This window comes from Myotis myotis, unplaced genomic scaffold (genome assembly GCF_014108235.1).
Source record: "Myotis myotis isolate mMyoMyo1 unplaced genomic scaffold, mMyoMyo1.p scaffold_m19_p_17, whole genome shotgun sequence".
Taxonomy (NCBI): domain Eukaryota; kingdom Metazoa; phylum Chordata; class Mammalia; order Chiroptera; family Vespertilionidae; genus Myotis; species Myotis myotis.
Genome location: NW_023416321.1, coordinates 25182250 through 25194809, shown reverse-complemented (window position 1 = coordinate 25194809; position 12560 = coordinate 25182250). Strand labels below are relative to the sequence as shown.

The window sequence follows — 12560 nt, the reverse complement described above, 5'->3', positions numbered from 1 at the left end:
AAGAGACCCCACCCTGGCCAGCATGGCTCAGTGGTTGACCATCGACCTATGAACTGGGAGGTCACTGTTGGATTCCCGGTCAGGGCACATGCCCAGGTTTCAGGCTCGATCCCCAGTAGGAGGTGTGCAGGAGGCAGCCAATCAGTAATTCTCTCTCATCACTGATGTTTCTATCTCTCTCTTTCTCTCCTTTCCTCTCTGAAATCAATAAAAATATATTAAAAAATAAAAAAACAGACCCCAGAGAGATCCTCTACCCCTTCCACCATAGAAGGACACAGAAAGAAGGTAGCTGCCTATGAAGCAGGAAGCTGTTGGCACCTTGAACTTGGACTTTCCAGCCTCCAAAACTGTGAGAGATACATTTCCATTGCTTATAAGCGACCCAGTCTATCGCCTTTCTGTTAGAGCAGCCCAAACTGGCGGAGACATTCTCGTATGTGCTTTTTGGTGGCCATTTTCCCTCACTTCCCTTGGATAGGGCAGAGGTGGGTTCTGTTTTAGAAAATACTGTCACAGTGTTCTGAAATGGTTATACCAATGATCACTCCCAGCAGCGCGGGAGGGTGTGGCATCTACATGTAGGGATGGGGGCGAATGGCATCTTCCTCCGTCCTTTTAGTGTCTCTCTGTGAATGCAGTATTTTGGAGAGATGCCAACGTTTAAGTAGGACACTTTGAGGTCTGGGCAGCCTCCTGGTGCCCCACTGTGTCCATATCTGATAACAAAACTCCACAGAGGCCCTGCTCTGTCTTGGGAACGGCCTGTATTAGTCAGGGTTCTCCAGAGAAACAGAGCCAATAGGATATACATAGACTGATACATAAAAGAGGACGTTTTTATAGGAATTGTCACATGTAAACTAGGATCCACTCTCTGCAAGCTAGAGACCCAGTCTGAGCCCGAAGGCCTGAGATCTGGGAGTGCCGGTGTCTGCGGGCAGGTGAAGATGGATGACCCAGCTCAAGCAAGGAGAGCAAATTCACGCCTCCTCAGCCTTTTTGTGCGATGCTGGCCATTGGTAAGTTAGATCATGCCCACCTGAATTTGGTGAGGGCAATCTTTACTCAGCCTACCCGTTCAAATGCTAATCTCTTCCTCTCCAGAAGTCTAACTGTATTGGTCTGCAGTGGTGTCTGGACTTTGGCATTTTCTTTAAAAACTTTCTGGGTGGGTGGGTCGGGGGGCACCTTCTGGGTGTGCCTGGCCGGCTTGGCTCGGTGGTTGAGCATCTACCTATGAACCAGGAGGTCATGGTTCAATTCCCAATCAGGGCATATGCTAGGGTTGCGGGCTCAATTCTCAGTGTGGGGCGTGCAAAAGGCAGGCAATCAATGATTCTCATTATTGATGTTCCTCTCTCTCTCTTTCTCTCTCTCTCTCTCTCTCCCCCCCCTCTTTCCCTTCCTCTCTGAAATCAATAGAAATATTTAAATAAATAATAAAATATTTAAAAAAATAATAAAAACCTTTGGATATCTCTCATGTGCAGCCAGGGATGAGAACCACCGTTCTAAACTCTGTCAGTAGGGAATACAGGCAGATTAGCAAGTTGCCAGAGGAAAACAATGGCCCCTTTTCACTAATATACAGAAACATAATGACTTCTGCTTTGACTAAGCTCAAACTCTCCAGCATTACGAGCCATTCTGCTCGGGCCCAGCTAGATGGCTGGGTGCTTTACCTGTTGGTGGGAAATGCCCAGGTGGAAATGCATTGAGAAGCTGATGACAGGTCTACCTTACAACTGGACATTTTTCTTACAAGTGATAATCTGCGGTGATTTCGCTTAAGTTCGCAGCAGCATGTTTTATGACCCAAGTCCTCAAGCAATTATGCAACAGAAGTGTATTTGAAATTGCTTAAATGGTTATATATAGGTAGGATTTGCTCAAGCATTTGATGTGCTTTTAAGAAGCCTGTGTTCAGTTGGATTACCTTAGAAATGCACTTTTGAAATCAGAGTTTGCTGTTCTTAGTTCCATGATGAGAAAGAGGAGGGTGTTCTGTTAATCTAAAAGTGGCAGGGCTTTTTATAGAGCAGGCATAAATTATTCTAAGGATGGTTCAATTGTATCTGGTGATTAATTGTTTCGGAAATAACCGAGTAGGCTTGTGGTTGCTGCCTTAAAATACAAGGAAAGACAAAAGAGGGGTGGGGGGCGGAAATACAAGGAGCCCTAGCCAGTTTGGCTCAGTGGATGGAACGCTGGCCTGTGGACTGAAGGGTTGTGAGCTTGATTTCGGTCAAGGGCATGTACCTCGGTTGCAGGCTCGATCCCTGGCCCCTGTCAGGGCACTTGCAGGAGGCAACCAATCAATGTGTCTCTCTCACATCAGTGTTTCTCTGTCCCTCCCTTCCACTCTTTCTAAAAATCAATAAAGAAATATCCTCGGGTGAGGATGAATAACAACAACAAAAATACAAGGGAAGCTAAAACAAAACAAGGAGAGTTGAATGTCTTAGTTCACTGGCTCTCACCAAAATGAACACAACAATGGTGATGATGTTGACTGGATGGAGGAGAGGAAAAGAAATTGAATCATGGATCGGCAGAGCCTCATCTTGGAGCTGGAGAAGGCATCTAGAGTCTAGATCAGCTGTGGGCAAACTATGGCCCGCGGGCCGGATCCTGCCCGTTTGAAATGAATAAAACTAAAAAAAAAAAAAAAAGACCGTACCCTTTTATGTAATGATGTTTACTTTGAATTTATATTAGTTCACACAAACACTCCATCCATGCTTTTGTTCCGGCCCTCCGGTCCAGTTTAAGAACCCATTGTGGCCCTCGAGTCAAAAAGTTTGCCCACCGCTGGTCTAGATTCTACCATCAGGCTCAAGTCCACTGCCTACAGAAGCCGAAGTGAGTGAAGGCCCTCTCTGTGCCCCACCTACAGAGAGGGGCTGATTGCTCCATCCACAACTGTGGGCCCAAGGCTGCCAAGTTGCCTGAGTTTTCAGAAGAACAGAAATCCAGATTTTAAGATAAATGTTCCTGACTTAAAAGTTATTGCTTAAATATAATAAATAATGGGTGGGCCAAGTAGGTCTGTAGGCTGCATTCAAACCACATGAATGATCTGGTCCAACCCATCATTTTACAGAGGAGGAAACATACTCTAGGGTTTGCGCATTATCGATTTCAATCAAGGCCGTTAACTCAGAGCTCTTTTCCTTCCACGGCGCTCATAGTCTGGTGAGGGAAAAGGCAGGGAGTGGGCGGGTTATGACATTGACCACAGGAGGCTGTGAGCATGGACAAGGGGTGGACTCATTCAGCCTGGGACCCGGCAGGACTTCCCTCCGGAGAGGAATCCCCACTGAGTCATAGAGGAGTCGCGGTCAGCCACTGGAACGGTGATGCTGGAAGAAGGCACGGCCTCAGCCAAAGCCCCGGGCACAGGTGTGGTTGGAGAACTGCACAGGCTGTGCGACTGAACCAGGTACAGAACCTGAAAGCTCCCAGGCTGAGTGAGAAACAGGGATTTCCATGTGGCTGAAACTCTAGCCCACACCCCAGGATGTATCTTCACTGTGGTGCAGGAAAAGGTGAGTTAAGTGTCTGAGAATCTGAGAGGGGAGCTTAGCCAAGCCCGGAGGAGAAACGGTTGACAATGTCAGGTGATGAAATACCGTGTTGGCTTTTTATTTCTTTCAAACTTGCTCTGAAATGAGCATTCCAAGCTCTGACATCATAACCTCTGAAAAGCTGCCTGATTCCTCCATGGAAATGGCTGATCCTGCTTTTACCAGCTCCCCGTGCTTGGAGTGGATGGTTCTTCACATTTCAATCATCAACCTGATTTCCCTTCGGTAACCTTGGCATTCATTGTACCCGACTAGGGAGGAGATTTTTTTCAGTCCTTTAGTTTGGAGGAAAGGAGGAGAAAGAAGTAATTCGATTGCTTTTCTGTGCAATCATGTGTTTGAGATGAGTCCCCCGCTTCATCAGCTGTTGATTGGCTGTCTCTGTGGCTTCTCTAAGGGTTGAGGCCCCATAGTGTTCAGCGTTTTGTTGGCATTGTAATAGACTTCTGGGATCCAGACTGTCCCTGCCCTCATAAAGCTTACAGTCTTTTGAAGAGAGCTGTGTGTGATCAAGTCACAACAGGGTTAATAACAGAGCCCTTGTGATGTACAATGAAGAGTTGGATTCCTTTTATTGTTGGCAAAACTGATTCCACCAGCAAACATCATGACCTGCCATTAACTTTTTATCTTACATTAAAAAAAGAAATTGAGATAAAATTCACATTACATAAAATTCACCATTTAAAACGCTCTCAAGTGTACAATTCAGTGATTTTTAGTGTAAATGTTATGCAGCCATCACCACTATCTAATTCTAGAACATAATCATTACCTCGCAAAGAAATGCCATACTCATTAAGCAGTCACCTCCCCACTTCCCTTTTCCCAATCCCTGGCAAACATTAATATACTTTCTGTCTCCATGGATTTACCCATCGTGGACATTTCATATAAATGGAATCACACAATATGTATCCTTTTCAGTCTGGCTTCTTTCACTTAGCAATTTTCAAGTTTCATCCATGTTGCAGTATATATCAACACTTCATTGCTTTTTATGGTGGAATAATATTCCATTGTATGAATGTATTACATTTTGATTATCCATTCATCAGCTGATGGACATATGGGTTGTTTCTACCTTTTGGCTACTGTGAATAGTGCTGCTATGAACATTTGTGTAGAAATTTTTGTTTGAACATTTGTTTTCAATTCTTTTGGGTATAGACCAAGGAGTGGAATTGCTGGGACATATGGTAATTCTATGTTTAACTTTTTGAGGAACTGCCAAACTATTTTCCACAGTGGCTGAATCATTTTACATTCTCATTAGCAAATTATGAGAGTTTCCATTTCTCCACATCCTCATCAACACTGTTATTATTTGTCTTTTTTATTATATTTATCCTAGTGTGTGTAAAGTGATAAAATCATTGTGATTTTGATTTTAATTTCCTTAATGACTAATGATGTTGAGTATGTTTTAATGTGCTTTTTGGTTATTTGTATGTTTTTGTGTGGTTTTTTTTTTGAGAAATGTATATTCAGGTCTCTTGTTTATCTTTAAATTGTGTTATCTTTTTGTTGTTGAGTTGTAAGGGTGATGTATATATTCTGGATACCAGACTCTTATCAGATATATGATTTACAAATATTTTCTCCTATTCTGTAGTTATCTTTTCACTTTTCTTTTTTTTAATCCTCACCTGAGGATATTTTTCCATTGCTTTTTTAGAGAGAGGGAAAGCTAGAGAGAAATATTGATGTGAAAGAAACACATTGATTGGTTGCCTCCTGCACGAGCCAGGACCAGGGCCTGGGCCGGCCAACCAAGGTACATGCCCTTGGCGGGAATCAAACCCAGGACCCTTTGGTCCACAGGCCAACGCTCTATCCACTGAGCAAAACCGGCTAGGGCTCTTTTCACTTTCTTGATACTGTCTTTTGATATACAAAGTTTAAAAATTCTGAAGAAGTTTAATTTATCTATGTTTTATTTTATTGCTTGTGCTTTTGCTGTTACATTTAAGAAGCTATTGCCCAATCCAAGGTCACAAATATTTACACCTGTGTTTTCTTCTAAGAGTTCAATAGTTTAGCTTTTACATTTGGGTCTTCAATTCATTTTGAATTAATTTTTCCTTATGGTATGACATAGGGGTCCAACTTCTTTTGCATATGCATACCCAATTGTCCCAGAAACATTTGTTGAAAAGACCCTTCCTTCTTTTATCATTAAATGATATTGGCACCCTTGTCAAAAATCAATTGATCGTATGCAAATGGGTTTATTTCTGGATTCCTAAATTGATTTCATTGACCTATATATTTATCTTATACCAGTACTACAATTTAGATCAATGTAGCTTTGTAGTAAATTTTGAACTTGAGAACTGTGAGAACTCCAACTTTGTTCTTTTTCAAGCCATTTAGGTTATTAAAAATCCCCTGCAGTTCCATGTGAATTTTAGGATAAGTTTGTTCATTACTGCAAAGAAGGCAGTGGGAATTTTGATGGTTTGCATTGAAACTGTAGATCAATTTGGAGAGTATTGCCATCTTAACTAAATTAAGTCTTCCAATCCATGAACCCAAGATGTCTTTCCACTTATTTACTTTTCTTTAATTTCTTTCAATAACATTTTTGCAGTTTCCAGTGTACAAGTCTTGCATTTCCTTGGTTAAATTTATTACCAATATTTTATTCTTTTTGATGCTATTGTGAATGGATTTTTTTAAATCCTCACTAGGTGATATGCTCTTTTAAAAATTAATTTTAGAGAGAGTGGAAAAGAGAGAAACATAGATGTGAGAGAGAAACATCAATCAGTTGCCTCTTGTATGTGCTCTGATCAGGAATCGAACCCAAAACCCAAGTATGTACCCTGACTGGAATCAAACCCACTCCAACCAACTGAGCCACCCGTCCAGGGCTGGAATTGTTTTCTTAATTTCTTTTTGGGATGTTCATTGCTAATGTATAAAAATATAACTGATTTTTGTATATTGACCCTACAGCTCTTTTATTAGCTCTAATACATCTTTTTTTGGTGTGTGTGAATTCTTTAGTGTTTTCTGTATGTATGACTATGTCATCTATAAATAGAGATAGGCTCACTTCTTTCTCCAATCTGCATTCCTTTTCTCTTCACCCACCCCCTTGCTTAATCACCCCAATTAGAACTTCTAGTATAATATTGAATAGAAGTGTTAAGAGTGGATTTCCTTGTCTACTTCCCAGTCTTAGGGGGAAAATCACTTAGTCTTTCACCATTAAGTATGATGGTAGCAGACAGTTTTTCATAGGTGCTCTTATAAAGGTACAGGAAGGTTTTCTTCTATTCTTAGTTTGTTGAGTGTTCTTATCATGAAAGGGTGTTGGGATATTTTTTCAAATGGTTTGTCTGTATCTGTTGAGATATATGTAAGTTTTCCCCCTTTTTCTATTACTATGGTACTGGCACATGATATGGATTCAGTAAATATTTATTGAATTAATGATACAAATGCCACAACCCTAACAACAGCAAAGTGGTGCTGTTTTGTGTCTTAGTTGTGTGTGCCTGTGTTGTTGGTTTGTTGTTGTTGTTTCTATAGTATCTAAGGTGGATTGCCCCAGTCATCACTGCTCTTTGTCCTAGCGGTCCTTTTGACCAACAAAAACTTCTTGGAATTGGCTCCGTAAGGGTTCAGGCAGTTGAAACTCCTCCATTCAAACCAGAACTGCCAACTCTACAGGAATCCTATGATCTTTTTAACATTTGGGCTAGCCAAACCAGACAAGAGACCTTTACCTTCCAAATGTCCCGGTCTAAAACGTGAATGTCGTGTCCTCCGTGCGTTCATTGTGCGTTAGAAAGCTACAAAGAGTTAATCCCCAGAAGCCATTCCTATTCGTCTTGGTGCCTGGATAGAAACTAAATTTGGACCTCAATTACCTGATGGAGTTGCATGCAGACTTTGCCGGCAGTAATACTGACGAAGATGGCAATCATGTTCTCCCACTTGGAGAGCCAATTGCAATCCCATCCTAAGCAATCTGTCCTTCAAGTGCATCCAGGAGTGGGCATTAGTTTTCTTTCCTGTTGGAGAAAGACTTTTTGGTTCCTGAATCTTTAACCTTTTACGCTCCACAACACAGCCCTACTTGATGGAAGAAGGTAAATAATACCACTAACATTTAAATGGTCTTTCACAGTCTAGGGAGCACTTGAATGTTATCTTGTCTCGACCAGTCCTCATCACTGCTCAGCAAGTAGTTTTGGCCATGCCCATTTGTCAGGTGGGGAAACTGAGGTTCGGAGAGGACGTTAAGTCACCTGCCTGTATCACCCAGCCGCTAAGGGGCAGAATGATGGGGCTCAGAAACTTGGCTTTCTGGCTCATGTTGTGCTTGTTTCTCCAGACGATAGGTGGCTTCATTAGACAGGTGCAGGTGTTTTCAAAAGGCCACAGACAGAAAAGACAAAGGCTCCTCCTTGGTTCAGCGATTTGTGGGGGCGATGAAGGGCAAAGTCTGATTGAAAGGCTGTGTGGGAGGAGAGAGAAGGATTTCAAAGAGGAGACTGGCATGGCCACTTTTAGCAGGTAGAGCGATACTGCCATCGGGCCAAACATCTTTGCCTCTCAAGCAGCGATGTGCATCATGGACCGCCATTTAACTGTAGTTCCCCTAGGCCCGTGGTCGGCAAACCGCGGCTCACGAGCCACATGCGGCTCTTTGGCCCCTTGAGTGTGGGTCTTCCACAAAATACTGCCACACTCAAGGGGCCAAAGAGCCGCATGTGGCTCGCGAGCCGCGGTTTGCCGAGCTGCAAGTTTGCCGACCACTGCCCTAGGCTGACCCTTGTCAGTCATCCCCCCAGGGAATTATTGGTGGCATGTTTTTGATCCCAAGACACCTGGTGCACATCTGGTCAGCTATCTGGACAGTGAGCATGTGTTCAGAGAGTGTAAATTCCTCTGAGTAAGAATCTAGGCAAAACAAGTCATGAAAGCAGATCCTCATCAAAAAGTAGTCAAGCAGTGGTGGCAAAGGCCATGGACCTAAGGGAGAAAAAAAGAAATATGCTTGCACAGATGAATATAATCCCTTGCACTTTTGCATTTTGACATTAAAAACAAACAAACAAACAAACAAACAAACAAGTCTTGGGGAGTCCAAGGAAGAGGAGAGAGATTAAAAGCAGATTTGCCAAACCTGAAGCAGTATGTCATTAAGCTTTTTGTTTTGCCTTTGAATTTTTGGAGACGTTTGTTATACAGCGTTATTCTGGCAATAGTTGGCCAAGATAAGCAAGATGGTGAGGACTTCTCTGAGGCATGATTGACGGACAGGATACTTACCTGGAGAAGAGAAGATTGAAAAGAAACATGACAGAAGAATTAGGTCTGCCCTTGTGACCCTAAAGTACCTGTATGAGATCAAGGGGTGAACATATAGGGAGGAAGATTTAGCTAGACCTATGAAAGAACTTTCTATCAGTTAAAGTGCAAAATAACTACTAATTTACTTTCTGTCTGGATAAATTAGCCTATTCTGGCCATTTTATATAAATATAATCATATAATATGTGGTCTTTTGTAACAGGCTTCTTTCAACTAGCATAATGTTTTCAAGGTTCAACCATGTTGTAATGTGTCAGTACTTCATTCATTTTTTAAACTGATAAGAACAGATACTACACTTGATCTTAGCCAAAAGGCCGAGAAGCGATTCATTCATTTTTTAAAGAGCAATTTTAGGTTCACTGAAAAAAATGAGCTGAAAGTATAGAGTTTCCATATACCTCCTGGCCCATTCCCCTTGCACCCACAGCCTTCCCCACTATAAACATCTGGCATCAGAGTGGCACATTTGTTACAATAGATGAACCTACACTGATCCCTCATTACCACCCAAAGTCCATAGTTTATATTAGGGTTGACTCTTGGTGTTGACGTTCCGTGGATTTTGACAAATATATAATGATATGCATTCACCTTTATAGAGTCATCTGAATAGTTTCACTTCCCTAAATCCTCTGTGTTCCACCTACTCATTTCTCCCCCTCCCCCAGTCCCTGGCAATCACTGATTTCTGTACTGTCTCCATGGTTTTGCCTTTTCCAGGATGTCATGTAGGTGGAATCATACAGTGTGTAGCCTGATCAGATTGGCTTCTTTCACTTAGTGGCATGTCTTTTCATGACTTGAGAGTTATTCCTTTTATGGTTGAATAATATTTGATTGTCTGGAGGTACAGCTTATTTACCCATTCACTTACTGAAGGACATCTTGGTTGCCTCCACGTCTGGACAAGAGCTTATGAATCAGAGCTTATGAATAAGGCTGCAGAGATGTCATTCCTGTTTATGGTTGAGTAATATTCCAAGGCATGTTTTGTGTATCCTTTCATCAGTTGATGGACATTTGGGTTGTTTCCACCTTTTGGCTACTGTGAATAATGCTGCTATAAATATTCCTGTACACGATTTTGATTAAACACCTGCTTTCAGTTCTATTGGGTAGATACCTAAGGGAGGAATTGCTGGGTCATATGGTAAGTCTATGTTGAATCGTTTCTGAGGCAATGCCAACTGTTTTCTAAGGTGACTGACCCATTTCACATTCCCACCAGCAGTGTCTCGCGGTTCTGATTTCTCTGCATCATCAACACCTGTAATATTTGACTTTTTTTTTTTTTTAAGTTGTGATGGATTCATGCTTTGGAATACTATTCAGCACTGAACATGAAGGGATGAGTACAACAGACACCCACATGCCCATGTCTAAGAAAACCTATTCTTGAACAAAATAAGCACATTATGATGGGTGAATGCAGCCAATGTAATTCTGTTTGCAGAAAGTTCGTAAAAGGCACCCGCCGTTTGCGACAGGCCGGAAAGTAGCGACGGCAGCCAGCGCAGGGCCGGGCGGGTTGAGCGGCCGCTGCCGGGGAGTCCGCCGCCTCCCAACGCCACGCCGGAGGGGTCACACCGGCCTCGGCCTGCGGCGGAGGCCTTCCCGGGGCACCTAAAGGTGCGGCCGCGGGCCGGGGCCCTGGCGAGCAGGCGGGGAGCCCCCGGAGGCAGGGCGCACTCGTGGCTTCGAGGCTTCGAGGGGGCGTCAGGCCCGGGCCCCACGAGGGTCCCCCACCTCATCTCGGTGCCGGACGGGAGCTTTCTCTCCAGCAAGGTGAGAGGTGTTTAACCATTCAGTGTGGGGTTTTTTCTTGGGGGGCGGGGTGTAGAACTTAATGTTTGCTTTTTAAAAGTTTATTGGTTAATCCTTAATTGAAAAAAAAGGGCAAAAGCCTAAACACCGTATTGTGCATGTGGACACACCTGTGATAAAAACAATGTTAACAAAACCCGGGAATGATGAGCACACAGTTTAGGCTGGGGTTGGCTTAGAAACTCCTTTTTATTCCAGCCGTCGTCGTCGTGGGTGTGAAGCGGGAGCTGCGGTTTTGTGCCGCGTGTCCCCGGTGACTGATGACGTCAGGCGTCTGCATGCGCTCATTGGTCATTTGTATACACATGCCTTCCTTGGGGTATGCTCTTCAGATCCTTTGCCCATTTAAAAAAAATTGGGTTGTCCTTGAGTGGTGAGAGTTCTTTATATATTGGGGATGCAGAGCCCTGATCAGGTACATGACGGGCACACGTTTTCTCTCCCCACTCTTATGCAGTGCTTGCCTGCCTGGCCCTGCCCCCTGAAAAGCTGGAAGCAGAGGGTATAAGGAGAGTTTTGATTTGTCTTTAAAAACACACCCAGTGCTGAGTATATATCCAAAGGAATGGAAAACAGAGGCGCGAATGGGTCTTTGTAAACCGGTACGAATAGCAGCGCTATTCACAGTCGCTGAAGGTAGGAATAACTGTGGGTTATTGGAAAGAGGTCTGGCTCTGGAGTCAGGCTGCCTGGGTTTGACTCCTGGCTCTGCCGTGTGACCTTCGGCCAGTTACCTTCCTTGCCTGGGCCCTGGCCGCCTCACCTCTAAAATGAGGTGGTAATGGTTCCTTCCTGCAAAGAGCTCCGGCTCAGGGAGAGAATGTTGCAAGCGGTGCCCACATGAAGGCCCTGCGGTGGAAGGAGATACCGAGGCACGTATCTCTCTGGACTGTTTCCCCATCTGTAAAGTGGAGACAGTAACACCTGCCCCTGTGATAGTCTGTTAAGTTGTGAGGTTGATAAAAAAAAAAAAAAAAGTGTTCTGTAAGCGGGACAGCCTTATACAGAAGTAAAATGGAGATTAAAAAATAAATAAATACTTGGCATAATGATGAACTGTTAACTCGGGGTACTGTTGTTAATTAAAAATGATCTTGCATAATATGCAGCCATTAAAATGGGTAATTATGCAGACTGTGTGGAAGCAAACAACACTGCTTAGGAGAGGTAGGATATTTACAAAATTACACATACATGAGTACCAGCTATGCACAATTAGAGAATGTGGACAAAGACTAGAAAGGATTACAATGAAGCGTGATTATTGTGCACAGGCATGGGGAGGACTATGGGTGATTGAAACACATTTCTTTAAAGTCAGGATTATGTTGTTTTTATAGTAAGAATATGATTTTAAAAAGTAGGTGTGGTGGTCATTTGGGGACAGCCTGCACTTGAATCTGACTTGAGGCCCCTGGCTTTGTTGGACACTGGGGAGTGAAGCCGCAGTAAGCTTCGTTCCTGCAGAAGCTGTCTGTCCTGCTCCCTAGCCCTCTATTCCTACTTCCCTGGGCTGCTGGGAGGATGCGATAGTGGATGTGGAAGAACCAAACCCACTGGATCCCACCAAGTAAATACAGTTCCAGGTCTCAACTGCATATTGCCGCCGGCCTTCTTCAGCACTGCAGGGGGCGGAGGGCTCCACAGCAGTGAGCAGCTAACTGCCCTGCTTCCTGCTTCCTTCTCGGTTTTGACTGCTGCCTATATTCTCCTTTGACTGCTGCCTATACTCGAGAAACCTCAAACTTATGTATTGTGCACTTACATACATACCTTAAAAAATAGAACGTATGCAATACAACTGTGCTTTTA

General features: G+C 43.4%; 1 pseudogene; it reads right to left on the bottom strand.

The window, feature by feature from the left end:
• Positions 1-9104: 9104 nt before the first annotated feature.
• Positions 9105-9250, bottom strand: LOC118672591 (annotated as a pseudogene).
• Positions 9251-12560: the final 3310 nt, after the last annotated feature.